The 15,241-nt window shown below is 50.3% G+C and overlaps 1 long non-coding RNA gene and 1 other non-coding gene across 2 annotated transcripts in view; both read right to left on the reverse strand.

Moving 5' to 3' along the window:
• Positions 1–15,241, reverse strand: part of LOC111773283 (uncharacterized) — a 131,282-nt gene that overhangs the window by 19,198 nt on the left and 96,843 nt on the right. The window lies entirely within an intron of this gene.
• Positions 3,667–3,738, reverse strand: TRNAC-GCA (transfer RNA cysteine (anticodon GCA)). The gene has a single exon. It is a non-coding gene; the product is annotated as a tRNA-Cys (tRNA).

A 15,241-nucleotide genomic window follows, 5' to 3' on the forward strand; every position in this document is an offset into this window, starting at 1 on the left:
TTTATTAAACTGTACTAAATTGTACATATAAGTACATATGTGCTTTTCTGTATGTATATTTTACAATTAAAAATCCATTTATCGGTACTTTCGTACACTACTGGTGGAAGTGCACATCCACATGTCTTTTCTGGAGAGAAACTTGGCAATATAAAGGTTTCAAATATGCACATGCAGAAATTCCATGTCTAGGAATTTATGCTAAAAGCAAAACCAGATGAAAAACAGAGACGCATCTTTAACAAGACCTTTTTCAGGTAGTACGTAAGGGTGGAAATTAGAAACTGCACAGATGTCCAGCAAAGGAGGGTTGGCTAAATAAACTAATAGCAGCCGTACGGAAGAATCCTATGTAGACACGACGAAAGGTGTCCTGAAAGGTTTTTTATTAGCATGAAAAGTTATCAAGACTTTTTAATGTTAAAATACAATAAAACAGGAAGAATAGTTTCATTTTTGTGAGAAAATTATATCATATTGTAAACATATATTATCCCTGAATTGACCTATTTGCATATATAACCTATTTGCATATCTCCCAACAATTTAGTTTTGCTTAAAAAAAAAAAAGCAATGAGTCCAATTGCCTGTGTCACTTAAACAAGCATTGCTTTTATCTGAAAAGAAACTGATCCTAAAAGAATTGAAATGGGTCAGTGGAGACAGGTCCTGAATGCCCAAAACCTGCTCTCTTCCTGATGATGTTGCACGGAGGACCCAGCGTCCAGGCTGGTGGTCTCACAGCGCAGGGCTATCCTGATTCAGAGCCTCTGACCTCATTTTGCTGACTCCAATGCTTTTCTTATTTGGGAGAGTTCTTGCATTCCTGGAGAGCCAGATACATTTTTCTTACAAAGCTTCTGTCCCTCACCCACTGGCTGTTCCAAGCATGTCGTCAAGTAGCGCTTCCAATTGCTGGAAGTAAGGAGAGGGTGCAGGCAGTGGTATCAGTTGGTGTTTTTTCACAAAGTGCTTAATTTAAGGAAAGGATTTGTGGGAAACATCACAGAATTGCTAGGAAGCAGAGGACAAGGCTTGGGAAAGGCAGGACCAAGTCAGCCTCAGAGATCACAACAGCAATCTCACCGTGAGGCCAGAGTGGTCTGGGAATTGCATCTGCATGATCCAGAACCAACTACCCAAGATGCTTTGTCTCTGGCCATGGCTTGAATTCCAAGAAGAGAGCATCTGCAGGAGCCAGCTAGCATCAGGGCACACCCACCTCCCAGCTATAGAAGGTCCAAGGTTCCACTCCTACCAGACCATATCCGAGGAAAACTGGGATGCTATCAGGAAGGGGACATGGATGTTGGGAAGGCAAAAAAACTTGTGTATGTCCACGGCATCAGTTATTATTGAGACATTTGAATCAAGAAATGAACAGGAATGGTTGCTGTGTTCGCAATATGGAAATAGTTGTCACAATTGGACATATGAGAGAATGGGAAATTTAGCAGTTCAGCATTTTCCTGTTCTTTATCTTTTGTGTCTGTCAAATATCCCTTTGAACTCAGTATCAAGGCTGTTTCTCTTATTACAAAGTTCAACTTATTATTGGATAACAGCAGGAAGGCTAGACCATTACAGACATTCAAATGAGAGACACGAAAGTTGTGTGTGTGTGCATGAGTTAAATATTAGAACAAAGCTTTGGGTATTGCTGCAAATATAAAAACATATATATATACATACATGTAGGTAGCACTTGGCAACTAGGAACCACCCTGCCGTGTACTACCTACCTGCTCAGGGAGACCCTTTGAGTCTAAGTATTTTATCATTGCTGGCACCACCACCTGGGTAACAGGAAAAACTCCCAATAAAGGCTAAGGTGAGGGCAAGATGTAACAACTTGTCTTTCAAGTTTGAGGAGCTGTCCTGACACCTTCTCAAACTTCACTGGAGTGGCTGTTGCTGAAGTGGCAATTCATACAAGATGGGGCGAGCTGTGAGCCCACCAGGACTGCAATTGGACGATTTGCCTTTGTTTTTTTTTTTAGCAATCACAGTCATTCAGCAGCACGAGCTGAGTTTTCCAGCGCAGTCATCGGAAATCTGCCCATTTCCATCTGTGTCAGGAGAAGAGAATATAGATATTTGAGCTTTCCATTGTATGTCTTTGAGCTTCCCAAGGCTGTCAGACTTGGCTTGGGCCTTCGTACTGTTCTGGACTAACACTGGTCCCTGAAGGTTTTGTTCTCAGTGGGAAGTTTATTCCAAGAAGGACTGACACTCAAAATATTTAGCCACAGCTACAGCACAGACACTGACCAATCAGAATGAACGCCAGCCATAAACAGCCATTAAACGCCCACCAGATGAATAAGCTGCCTGGAATCCAGGTGGTCAGTTGCATCTCTGTGATCAATTACTCAGCTACTTTACAACTGACAGCCTTGGGCTCCCAGGTTGCCAGCCCTGAAGAATCAACAGGATTTCCACTTCCTTCAATCCCAAGTAGGACAGAAAACCAATCCTACATCCACCTCATTTTCTTTAAGGTCTTTTGCCTGCAAGCCACTCCAATTGTTGTATCAGCCAAGGCACATTGTTACAGAAACAGAAACTGGCTGTGCTATGGAAAAAGACACGGCACTCCTTGTCGGGGTGTCAGGGAGCTCCCAGCACTGCAGGAGAAGTTGGAGATGCAGGCCGGTGAGGCAGGGGGCACCCAAGGAAACCTGGCCAGCCAGGCTCTCAGGAAAGTTACACTGGTCAGGAAGCTGCTGGATGCTGCCTGAGTTCTGCCAACCCTGGAATTTGTGTCAATTGGTCTATGAGTGTAGTATGAGTCAGGGGCACCTGTTCGGCCAAAAGTGCCAGGGGGCAAAGGGAGAAAGTATAGCCTTTAATTTTGGCTTCTGCAGCTGCAAGCAGAGCCATTTCTTCCACCAGGGCTCACACAACTGGGGAGCCTCAAAACAGAGAAAGAAGGTTGAAAAGTTGGGGAAAAAAAGAAAAAGAAAACATATCTGAATTGGAATCAGGGACCTCTGGATCATCCAACAAATGCCTTACCCAGAAAGAACCAGTGTTGCCTAATGAGCATGTTTCAATTCTAGCTGTAATGCAGGAGTCGAGTTATCACCTAGCAGTGCTGTGCCACTACACCTGCCACCACCCTGCCATGCCCACATCTTCCTCAGTCTCCCACATTCTCCACCTCTACAGGCCTGGCCACTGTCTCTGTACTACAGATCTGCGTCCTGCCTTCCCTCAGTCCTGGGCTGAAGGCACTAGCTTGAAAATCATGGTTTAGCACAGTTGTTTAGGATGGCATAGTGTTGTAAGTTCCAAAATAATGTTCCAGTCACTTAATCATATGATGTTAGGATTGAGGTTAGCAGGGGAGTGTGCCTCTCAAAATCAAAGGTCCTAGGCCCCTCCTCAGTCCTATTAAGCCAGAATTTCTAGGAGGTAATCTGTATTTTTAATAAGGCCCTCATTAGGTCTGACAGTCAGGCTGGGTAACCTCTGATTAAGTGTGTTCCTCCATAAAATAAACTTTAAAGAGGAGCACTTTATTAAGAACTTCTGAAACACACAGATCATTAACACACAGCACCACAACTTCTGCCAGAGGAAGAGTGGTGAAGAGGATGGCTTCACGGTAAGTAAAACGCAACAGACCCTCTACACAATTTGGCAATAAAGCAAACAGACAGCAGGGGGCGCCCGGATTTGAACCGGGGACCTCTTGATCTGCAGTCAAACGCTCTACCCCTGAGCTACACCCCCTGGCCTAGGAAAGGTTCCTCCCTAGCGTATTTCACCTGTGGAACCACACCCAAGGATTCCAGAGCATGCCTTGATTTCTATCTGTTCCAAATCAGCTTATGGAGACTGGCAGACCCACCACAAACAGACTAGAGACCACTCTTCTGGCCACAAGTTCACATTTCCACTTCCCAGAGACCTCTCACTGGTCTAACAGGCAGGCACCTTTCCACTCTGTAGCCACAACCTGAATTCCTTCAATAAACTCTAACTCTTCCTCTCCCCTCACTCAGTACCTGGCGGGCAGTGTAGGGGTGACAGGGGACAAGGTATGAGAATCATGCTGGATAGTCAGCTGTTTCCGCACAAATGCTTTATAACAAATCCTCCCCAAATTCAGACACATGCAACAATAAGCATTTATTTTCAAGGTCATAGGCCAGCAGCATGGATACCAATCAGCTGATCCAGGCTATCCTTGACCTGGTGGCCCTGCTGCATGCCGTAGGTCCCTCCGTGCTTAGTTTCTCGCTGTGAGCTGGGCTCAGGTCTGCTCCATGTCTGTTCATTCTGGCGTCCAGGATGGAGGAGTGGCAGCAAGCAGGGGAAACTTTCCTCATACTGATAGCAGAAATACAGACAGGCAAGCCCAACACACGAGCAGGTCTCCAGCCTCTGCTTGAGTCACGTGTGCTGACATCCCAGCAGTCAAAGCAAGTCTCAGGACTGAGCCCCAGACCAAGGGCAGTGAAATGCGTTCCACTTCAGAAAAACATCTTGGCAAAGGGCCTGGATGGAATCATTGAAGGACTGAGGCCAACACTTTACCATGGCCTAGCCTCTTGGTCATAAGTATTTACATCGCCCCCACGTGCAAAATACGTTTAGCTTCATCCCAAGGGCCCACAGCCTCATTCAATCAGACAAAGTCCAGGATCTCATGAACTGCATTAGATCCAGATGAGGCTTCTCTTGATGCAGAGACCCATGAACTCAAAAGACAAGTTATCTACCCCTCACACATCCAAAATCCAGTGACGGTACAGAGACAGACTTCCTGCAACATTTACATTCAGACGTGAGGCAAAATGGGAAGCACACAAGGCCACAGAAACTGGGTATGCAAAAGGAACCACCATGCCACCTTTTCCGTTGGGTGCAGCCAGGGCCTTGTTCTGGATACCAATTTCAGTGTCTGCCACCTTTTCACAAGAGTGTTGCATAACAAGTCACTCCAAACTCAGTGGCACACAACACTAAGCACTCCAGGAGCAGGCAGTGTGCCTTCACTGGGCCTTGGTTCTGCTGCCTGGCAGTGGCTCCCAGTCCATGGTTCCACACGACTCTTGGCTGCACCCTCTGAGAAGTCTTCCTCTGCCGTCATCCTCTTTTGCAATTGCTGAAGAGATCCTTGGAAAATATGGCCCTTGAGGTGGGTGAGCATTCTCCTCAGCTTGGGTCCCATCTGTGGAATGTTGGTGGTTCAGAGGTCTTCTCACTTGCCACACACTCTCAGTCTCTTTTAATCCAGGCTGTCAATGCTTTTGTCACAACAGCACTTTCAAGAAATTTGTGGGTTTCCCATGTATTTGACTCTGTGTATCAAAAGCCATGATCACAATTCTTTGTGACATATGCTGTCCCTCCAGCTCAATTATAAGTATTGGGCACATCACATTCTGTGACCACACATCCCTCATCATTCTAGGAAAACTTCTGTCCAGCTCAAAGAGTATCCTTGACACCCCGTGCCTTAACTTTGTCACCGCTCTTAATAAAAGGCATTGAAACCACACCTGTGATGTGATCTGTTCCCTGAGGCTCTGTCTTAGTGGAAGGATCTGGAGTGAGACTTTTCCCTAAAGTGATGTTACATGGCCTCACTTTGTCTTGGAAAGGATGGTTTCATTTTTCCAACTATGCAATTTCTGGGCTGTCTATATGGCCTCTAAATTCTGATTACAAACCAATAAGTTATCTTCTGAAATCAAACCTTTTTGTAGTATCTCATCAAAAACAGCCTGTAGCAAACAGCTCATGCATTCAAATTTTGCCCTGAAATATCTGGCCCCCAACTCTACCAGTTCCAGTGTATTTCTGCCTTCCAGATTATCATGAGCTCCCGTTTTTATTGCCTTCAGTAACAGTTTCCTCACCATTTTCCTGGCTGATTGTAACAGCTTCCTTACCACCCACTGCTTCACCATGAAGCCTGTATTTTAGGCTTCTGTTCCAGCAGGAGACCCTTCTAGATATCAATTTCAGTATCTGTCACTCTCATTCACAATGATGTTGCATAAAAAGTTTCGATGAAAATAATGCATAACCAATCTATAAATGAAAATTTGGGTGAGTTTATTCTGAGCTTAAATCTGAGGATTATAACCCGGGGCCTTTCTTCCCGAAGGAAGAAAGGGCACCAAAGAAGTGGGGTGCACAGAGTGGTTATATATCCCCAGAGAGGATGTTTCTCATAGGATTGAAATGTTCCTTTTACAATAGTCGCGAGACTGCTCTGTCGGCACAGCGATTGATGGAAACAGCAGGTAGGTCTTCTGTCTCAGTGAACACAGCAGGGTGGCAGTCTCTTGTCTCAAGCTGACTGGTCACAGGTGAGCTGGGTGGTCAAAGGTGAGTGCAGCAATCAGTTCCTAGCCTAAGGAAAGATGCTTATCCCTAAGGAAATGCCAATGTGGGGGGAAGTTGCACCTTTACCTTTATCTGTTCTGGCCATAGGAAATGTCTAAGCAGATATACAATGCGTGCTCAACAGCCACAGTTAGGCCCTTTTGGAAAAAACAAAGTCAGGTTTATACCAAATGGCTTCCTCATATACTCCAATATATCCTATTGCTTGCCATTTTTATTTGTCACAAGTCACCCTCAAAAACCAATGACACACAATGATCAGCATTTATTCCCATGCCCTTGGGTTTGCAGGCTGAATGAGAATCAGCTGATCTAGGCTGGGCTTGGCGGATGGGTGGGCTTCAAGCTGCGAGTTTAGCTGCTTTGGCTCCGCTCAGTGAGATGGGCTCAGGGTTGGGACCCAAGTTTTCATTCCAGGGCCCAGACTGAGGGAGCAGCTTACAGGGTCAGCACTTCTCCTGGTAATGGTAGAGGCACCAGAGGGCAAACTTGGCCTTGCAATCCATCTGAAGCCCCTGCTTGCATATATCTGCTACACCCTGTTGGCCAAAGCCAGGCCCACGGTCTGCCAGTTATGAATTTATTGACCCTCAGCTCCAAATGTGCCCTTCCATACCCGCTCTGGGAGAAGGGCCTGGATTCCTTAGGCATTTCTCCTCAAGTGAGCGCAACGCTAACAGTTGTCGGTAGAGGGCATGGGAGAGACGCTGCAGGAGCCACGGGGCTGCTCTCCCCAGTTCCTGCTGCAGGTTTTGCTTCTGCTCCCCTGGCTCCTGCTGCATGTGGGTCAGTGGTGCAGCTGTGCAAGGACACATGGTGGTGCTCTGCCCCAGGCACGCACCCAGAGAATGTAGTCCCTTGGTGACCTCGCAGCGCCAGCTGGACCAGTGAATACCCCACTGCCCCCACTGCCTCAACTACCTCTATGCACCCTCCTGCCAGCCTGGAGTCATCCTGTCCAGAGGTCTGGTTCCCACGTTCTCCAGGTGTGGACACTGCACGGTCCTGGACTACATTTCGAAGTGGTTTACCATGTCCCCCAAGGTTGCTTCCTGCCTATGCACTAACTGTGAACAGGTCTGGTTGGGGCAACCTGGTGATTGGGCTGCAACCACATCTCCTGGACAAGGTCTGAATCTCAACTTTGGGCTGAAGCCCCCCTTCCAAATTTGTTCTTGCTTGGGTCTCTCAGCCCAGGGGTACCTTTAGTTTTCTTTGTGCCTTTATAGTTACTCTCCTCACATAGTACAATAATTCTCAGCATGAAACATCCCCTATTTCAATCACTGTGTGGTTTCTGTCTCCTGGTTGACCCAGACGGACAGGTACCATCAGGTCCAGAGCAAAGGGGTGCAGAGCACACTCGCCTCTGGGGGAGAAACAAAACGTCACAAAGTCAGGGAACAGGAATAGGGAGAGGTGAAGAATTGGGGCCAGGGGGTCAATTACCACATCTTAGTATGCAAGAAAGAAGACAGCTGAACAAACACCAACATCATGGGATAAGTGGTGAAGGCGACTGCAGACATTGCTGTAAAATAGAACGGGGTCTCAGGGAAGTCATTTACCTGTATGTGGCAATACAAAAAAACACAGCCAGGGTTGAACTGGGGACATCTGGACCTGTAGCCTAGTGCTCTACCCTTGAGCCATGCCCCCTGGCCTGCTGGGGGCCCCTCCTGACATTATTTCACCTGTGTTGCCATGCCCCAGATTCCATAGTGGACTCTAAGTTCTAGTCCTACTTGGGCCACCTCTGGAACGGGCAAAGCCACCACACACTGACTGGAGACCACTCACTGGCCATGAGTTCGCCTCGTCATTCCTCAGAGGCCCCTCACTTGTCTACCAGGCACTCTCCTGTGTAGCCATAGCCTGAACTGGGCTGTTAGAGCTGGAAGCCGGGCGCCCTGATCCTTGCTCCCCTCCTCCCTCAGCTCCACCTACACTGTCTCCTCCTCCCCAGCCTCCTCCCACCTGGCTTTCCTCCTGGCTTCACATCTCACACTGTTCTCCCAGGGGAGACAGCACCCGAGAGGCAGCAGCCCCGGAATCCTTGGGGCAGCACCACCGAGGGCGCTAACGAGGCATACAGGCTGCTTGGGGGCCCCCAGCCTGGGAGCAAGGGGCCCTGGTGTGTGGTCAGACATCTCTGTTTACCTCTGCCCCACGGCGCCAGAGCCCAGCTCTGCATGTGCCTGGTTCCCTGGCCGACTTTCATCTCACAGTAAGGACATAGGAGGCCTTCTTAAAAGGCCACAGACCCTAAGAAAGATTTGACCCGGGGAACTCTTGATCTGCAGTCCAATGCTCTACCCATGAGCTACACCCCCTCACCTGGGGAAAATTCCTTCCTAGCGTATTTCACCTGTGGAACCACACCCAGGGATTCCAGGAATCCTTTTAGGAATTTCTATTTGTTCCTAATCAGCCTGTGGAGAGTGGCAAGCAACCACAAATGGACTAGAGACCACTTTTCTGGCCACGAGTTCACCTTTCCACTCCCCAGAGACCTCTCACTGGTCCAACAGGCACCTTTCCACTCTGTAGCCACAACCTGAATTCCGTCAATAAACTCCACCTCTTCCTTTCCCCTCACTCAGTACCCGGTGGGCAGTGCAGGGGGCACTGGCGACGAGGTGTAAGAATCGTGGCTGCATAGACAGCTGTTTCCTCATCAATGCTTGGAAACAAATCCTCCCCAAATTAAGATGGATACAGAATAAGCACTGATTCTCAGGGTCATAGGTCAGCAGCATGGATGCCAATCAGCTGATCTAGGGTGGCCTTGACCTGGTGGCCCCATTTCACTCCATGGGACCCTCTGTGCTCGGTTTCTCGCTGTGAGTTCAGCTCAGATCTGCACCATGTCTGTTCATTCTGGGGTCCGGGTTGGAGGAGTGGCAGCAAGCAGGGGAACCTTTCCTCACGGAGATGGCAGAAATGCAGAAACGCAAGCCCAACACATGAGCAGGTCTCCAGCCTCTGCTTGAGTCACGTGTGCTGACATCCCAGCAGTCAAGGCAAGTCTCAGGACTGAGCCCCAAACCAAGGGCAGGGAAATGTGTTCCACGTCTAATGGGGTGGGGGTGGGGGGGGGGGGTGGGACTGGAAAACCAAAAGGGCCAGAGAGAATCAGTGAAGGACGGAGGCCAACACTTTAATCCACCATGGCCTGCCATCCTGGTCATAGGTATTGACATCTCCCCCCCATCCACAATATGCTCCCGAGACCCCACAGCCTCAGTCAATCAGACAAAGTCTGGGATCTTCTGATCAGCATTAGATCCAGGTGAGGCTTCTCTTGATCCAGAGACCCGTGAACTCAAAAGACAAGTTATCTACCCCTCACACATCCAAAATCCAGTGACGGTACAGAGACAGACTTCCTGCAACATTTACATTCAGACATGGGACAAAACGGGGAGCACACAAGGCCACAGAAACTGGGTATGCAAAAGGAACCCCCCACGCCCCCGTTTCCCTTTGGGTGCAGCCAGGGCCTCGTTCTGGATGCCAATGTCAGTGTCTGCCGCCTCTTCACAAGAGTGTTGCATAACAAGTCACCCCAAACTCAGTGGCACACAACACTAAGCGCTCCAGGAGCAGGCAGTGTGCCTTCACTGGGCCTTGGTTCTGCTGCCTGGCAGTGGCTCCCAGTCCATGGTTCCACACGACTCTTGGCTGCACCCTCTGAGAAGTCTTCCTCTGCCGTCATCCTCTTTTGCAATTGCTGAAGAGATCCTTGGAAAATATGGCCCTTGAGGTGGGTGAGCATTCTCCTCAGCTTGCGTCCCACCTGTGGAATGTTGGAGGTCCAGAGGTCTTTTCACTTGCCACAGTCTCAGTGTCCTTTAGTCCAGGCTGTCCAAGCTTTCGTCAATGCAGCTCTCACAAGAGATTTGTGGGTTTCCTATGTGTTTGATTCCATGTATCAAAAGCCACGATCACAATTCTTTGTACCATACGCCGTCCCTCCAGCTCAATCATAAGTATTGGGCACATCACATTCTGTGACCACACATCCCTCATCGTTCTAGGAAAACTTCTGTCCAGCTGAAAGAGTGTCCTTGACACCCCCTGCCTTAACTCTGTCAGTGCTCTTAATAAAAGGCATTAAAGCCACACCCTTGATGTGATCTGTTCCCTGAGGCTCTGTCTTAGTGGAAGGCTCTGGAGTGAGACTTCTTCCTAAGGTGACGCAACATGGCCTCACTCTGTCTTGGAAAGGATGGTTTCATTTTTCAAACTGAGCAATTTCTGGGCTGTCTATATTGCCACTAAATTCTGAATACAAACCAGAAAGTTCTCCACTCAACTCAAACCTTGTTTGTAGGACCTCATCAAAAACAGCCTGTAGCCAACAGCTCATGCATTCCAATTTTGCCCTGAAATATCCGGCCCCCAGTTGAACAAGTTCCAGTGTATTTCTACCTTCCAGATTATCACGAGCCCTCGTTTCCCCTACCCTCAGTAACAGTCTCCTCACTGTTTTCCTGGCTGGTTGTAACAGCTTCCTTGCCACCCACTGCTTCACCAGGAAGCCCTGTCATGTACTTTAGGCTTCTGCTACAGCAGGAGACCCTTCTAGATATCAATTTCAGTATTCGTCAGTCTCAGTCACAAGATGTTGCATAACAAGTCACCCCCCAAACCAATGACACACAACGATCAGCATTTATTCCCATGCCCCTGGGCTTGCAGGCTGAACGAGAATCAGCTGATCTAGGCCGGGCTTGGCTGGATGGGTGGGCTCCAAGCTGCCTTGGCTCCTCTCCATGAGATGGGCTCAGGGTTGGGACCCGAGGGTTCATTCTGGGGCCCAGGCTGAGGGGAGGAGGTGACGGGGTCAGCACCTCTCCCTGTAATGGTAGAAGCACAGAGGGCAAACTCGGCCTTGCAAGTCCATCTGAAGCCCCTGCTTGCACCATATCTGCTACACCCTGTTGGCCAAAGCCAGGCCCACGGTCTGCCAGGTCAATTTATTGACTCTCAGCTCCAAATGCGCCCTTCCATACCTGCTCTGGGAGAAGGGACTGGATTCCTTAGGGCATGTCTCCTCAAGTGAGCGCAGCGCTAACAGTTGTCAGTAGAGGGCGCGGGAGAGACGCTGCAGGAGGCAGGGGCCTGCCCTCCCCAGTTCCTGCTGCAGGTTTTGCTTCTGCTCCCCTGGCTCCTGCTGCATGTGGGGCAGTGGTGCAGCCGAGCAAGGACACACGGTGGTGCTCGGCCCCAGGCACGCACCCAGGGAATGAAGTCATTCGGTGACCTCGCAGACCCAGCTTGACAGGTGAACACTGCTGCGCAGCCATCACCTCAAATCCCTCTAGCCACCCTCCTGCCAGCCTGGGCTCGCCCCTGCCCCGAGGTCTGGTTCCCAGGCCCCCGAGGTGTGGACACTGCAAGTTCCAGGCTCACACTTCCAAGTGTCTCACCTGTGCCCCGGGAGGTGGCATTCTGCCCGTCTGGCAACTGTGAACAGGTCTGGACGGGACAACCCGGTTAGTGGGCCCCAACCACACCTTCCCCCATGAGGTCTGAATCCCAGCTTTTGGGAAAAGTCCCCCTTCCCAATCGATCCTAGCTTGGGTCCCTCAGCCCAGGGGTCCCTTTAGTCTTCTTTGCACCTTTAGAGTTACTCTCCTCGCATAGCACAATAATCCTCTAAATTAAACGTCCCGTTTGAATCCCTATGTGGTTTCCATCTCCTGGTTGGCCCAGACCGATAGATACTGCCAGGCCCAGGGCAAAGGGGTGCGGAGCACACTGGCCTCTGGGGGAGAAACGAAAAGTCACAAAGCACAAGGCACGGGAACAGGGAGAGGTGAAGAATTGCGCCAGCGGGTCAATCTACCACACTTTACTATCCCACGGAAAGACGACACCGAAAAAACAACACCATCAGGCGCTGAGTGGTGAAGGCGACTGCAGACCTTGCTGTAAAATGGAACGGGGGTCTCAGGGAAGCCATTTACCTGTACGTGGCAATATGGCAAAACAACGGCCAGGGGGCACCTGGGATTGAACCGGGGACATCTGGACCTGCAGCCAAGGGCTCTAGCCTTGAGCCACGCCCCCTGGCCTGCTGGGGGCCCCTCCTGACATTATTTCACCTGTGTTGCCATGCCCCAGATTCCATAGTGGACTCTAAGTTCTAGTCCTACTTGGGCCACCTCTGGAACTGGCAGAGCCACCACACACTGACTGGAGACCACTCACTGGCCATGAGTTCGCCTCGTCATTCCTCAGAGGCCCCTCACTTGTCTACCAGGCACTCTCCTGTGTAGCCATAGCCTGAACTGGGCTGTTAGAGCTGGAAGCCGGGCGCCCTGATCCTTGCTCCCCTCCTCCCTCAGCTCCACCTACACTGTCTCCTCCTCCCCAGCCTCCTCCCTCCTGGCTTTCCTCCTGGCTTCGCATCTCACACTGTCTCTCCCCTCTCTCCCTGGCGTAGTCCCTCCCCGAGGCCGTCACCCAGGGGCTTGGCTGAACACAGGGGAGACAGCGCCCCAGAGGCAGCAACCTCGGAATCCTTGGGGCAGCACAACCGAGGGTGCTAGGACCAGGCATATAGGCTGCTTGGGGGCCCGCAGCCTGGGACCAAGGAGCCCTGGTGTGTGGTCAGAGATGTCTCTCCCTCTGCCCCACGGTGCGAGAGCCCAGGCACTGCCTGTGCCCGCTTCCCTGGCCGACCTTCATCCCATAGTGAGGACACGCAGCGGGCCTTCCTAAAAGGCCACAAGCCCTAAGACGCTAAGGACTAGAGAAAGGACAGTGACCTGAGGGGTACGACGTGCTACATGGCATCGGAGTCTGTGAGATTCACATTCGGGAGACCACAGACGCCCCTGAGCTTGGCAGGGAGGATGCCAGCAAAGGGGGGATTCCTTCCTCACTCCTGTGCTGTGTTCTTCTCGCCTTGCTTTCTTACCAGCTATCATGTTTCCCTTTAAACACACAGTCCAAATTCAAAATAAGTATTTAGTCCAATGAGACCAAATCGCCCCACCTCCCCCACCCCCCAGGTGATGTGTCCAGCATAACCTACATGCTACCATGTTGGTGGCAGCCTGTGAAGTACCGTCTTTCTGTTACAGGATGCAATCGGAAAGTCGGGCATTCTTCCCTGGCAGCAGGTGGGTTCCCTTGGTGACGTGAGGTCCTCTGGGTGGGGGCGGTTCCTAGCGTCCAAGCCTGAAGTTTTGGCCCTTGTTCCCGAGTCCATTGAAAAGCCTGGGTGGGTGGGAAGGTCCCGCACTGATCAGTGTCCTACTTCTCGAGCATGAGACATGAGCATCTGCTTAATTTAACTGACATTGTAAGTCAGCAACGCTCAGGATCAAACTCTACTTTTGGTTTGAGGATTTCCCAGTTATCAGTGGCAAGAGAGAAGTCTCTCGATACCGGGTCTTGGCTAGCGGAGAGGGTTTACAGATTTGTGCTTCATTTTCCGTCTTTGAGGTCCAGCGCCAGCAGAATCAGCCGCTCTGCAGTGCCTCGTGCTGTTCTGTGGGAACTGAGGACACCAAGGCCTGGCCCTCACTAGGCGCTTCATTCCAGGTGATCCGGGCAAAACTGAAGTCTCCTGCTTTGTCACTGTGTGCCAACGACGGCCAGGTTCAAACTCCCGAATAACTACCGAGATGGTCCTAACAAAACCAGACACTCAGTGCCATATGCCCCTCACGGCCTGCACCCCACCCCCAGTACCAGTTTACACACTGTCTGCATTCTGTCAAAAACAGAAACCGATGATGGCTCATTGAGACAAATAAGGAAACTATTGGCAGGATGGGAAAAGTCTCACCACACCAAACGTAGCTAGAGATCTGCGCTAGGAAATGGGCAGGACTAAAGGGCAGCCGCGCAGGCAGAATCGTTGACCTCAAAAGGCATCCTGCTTTATGGGGCTGATGATGCCCCACTGGACACTGCCTGCAGCCAGCGGCCCCACTGCCAATGCCAGCCCCCTGGCTCCGCTGGAGGAAATTCCCAACTCCTCCTGCTTCCGGGTAAATCATTCATGTTCCAGGTCTCAATCAGCTACAGGTGACTGGCTAAGCCTGAGCTACGGCCGGGGCTCAGGGACGGCAGCACCTGGTATTCCCGGCTTTCATAGTATTGTGAGGTCCCGGCTTCCACCAGTCATACACGGCTGTGGATCCCCAAAGTACAAAGGAATTTCAAGCGTTGGGGCTGTAAGAAGATCGTTACAAACACCCACCACAAGTAGCCCGAGTGAGGCTGCATCACTGCCACAATCACGAATGGTGGGAAGCGTTGGTGCTGCCAGAGCCCGGGAGGCTTTCTGGCACAGGCCCCACCTGCCTCTTCCTCTGCCCTCTTGCAGGAAGATGCCGTTAGCTGCAACGGCGACACCGGCTCTGAGTAAAATCACAGCCTGGTCCATACACTGGAATTTTATCCAGCAACAAAAATAAATGAGCTCTCAAGCCACAAAAAGACACGCAGGAACCTTAAATGCCTATTACTAAGAGAAAGAAGCCAAGCTGAACAGGCTACACCGCATGCGATTCCACCGCTATGGCATTCTGGAAAAGGGAGATCGGTGGACAGTAAGAAGATCAGTGGGTGCCAGGGACTCGGAGGGAGGGAGGGAGGGAAGGAGGGAGTGAGGAGCGAATAGGCATAGCCGGGGAGTTTTAGGGCAGTGAAACTATTCCAAATGATACTGTAATTGTGGCTACAGAACATTCTGTAGTTGTCACAACCCATAAAACTGTACAGCACAAGCTTGAACCTTAGGGTAAACAATGGACTTCAGTGGATAAGAACATATCAATATTCGTTCACCACTTTTTTCGGGGTTTTTCCCTCTTCTTTTTTAAAGATTGGCGCCTGAGCTAACAACTGC

The sequence above is a fragment of the Equus caballus genome, chromosome 4, assembly GCF_041296265.1.
Source record: "Equus caballus isolate H_3958 breed thoroughbred chromosome 4, TB-T2T, whole genome shotgun sequence".
NCBI classification, from domain to species: domain Eukaryota; kingdom Metazoa; phylum Chordata; class Mammalia; order Perissodactyla; family Equidae; genus Equus; species Equus caballus.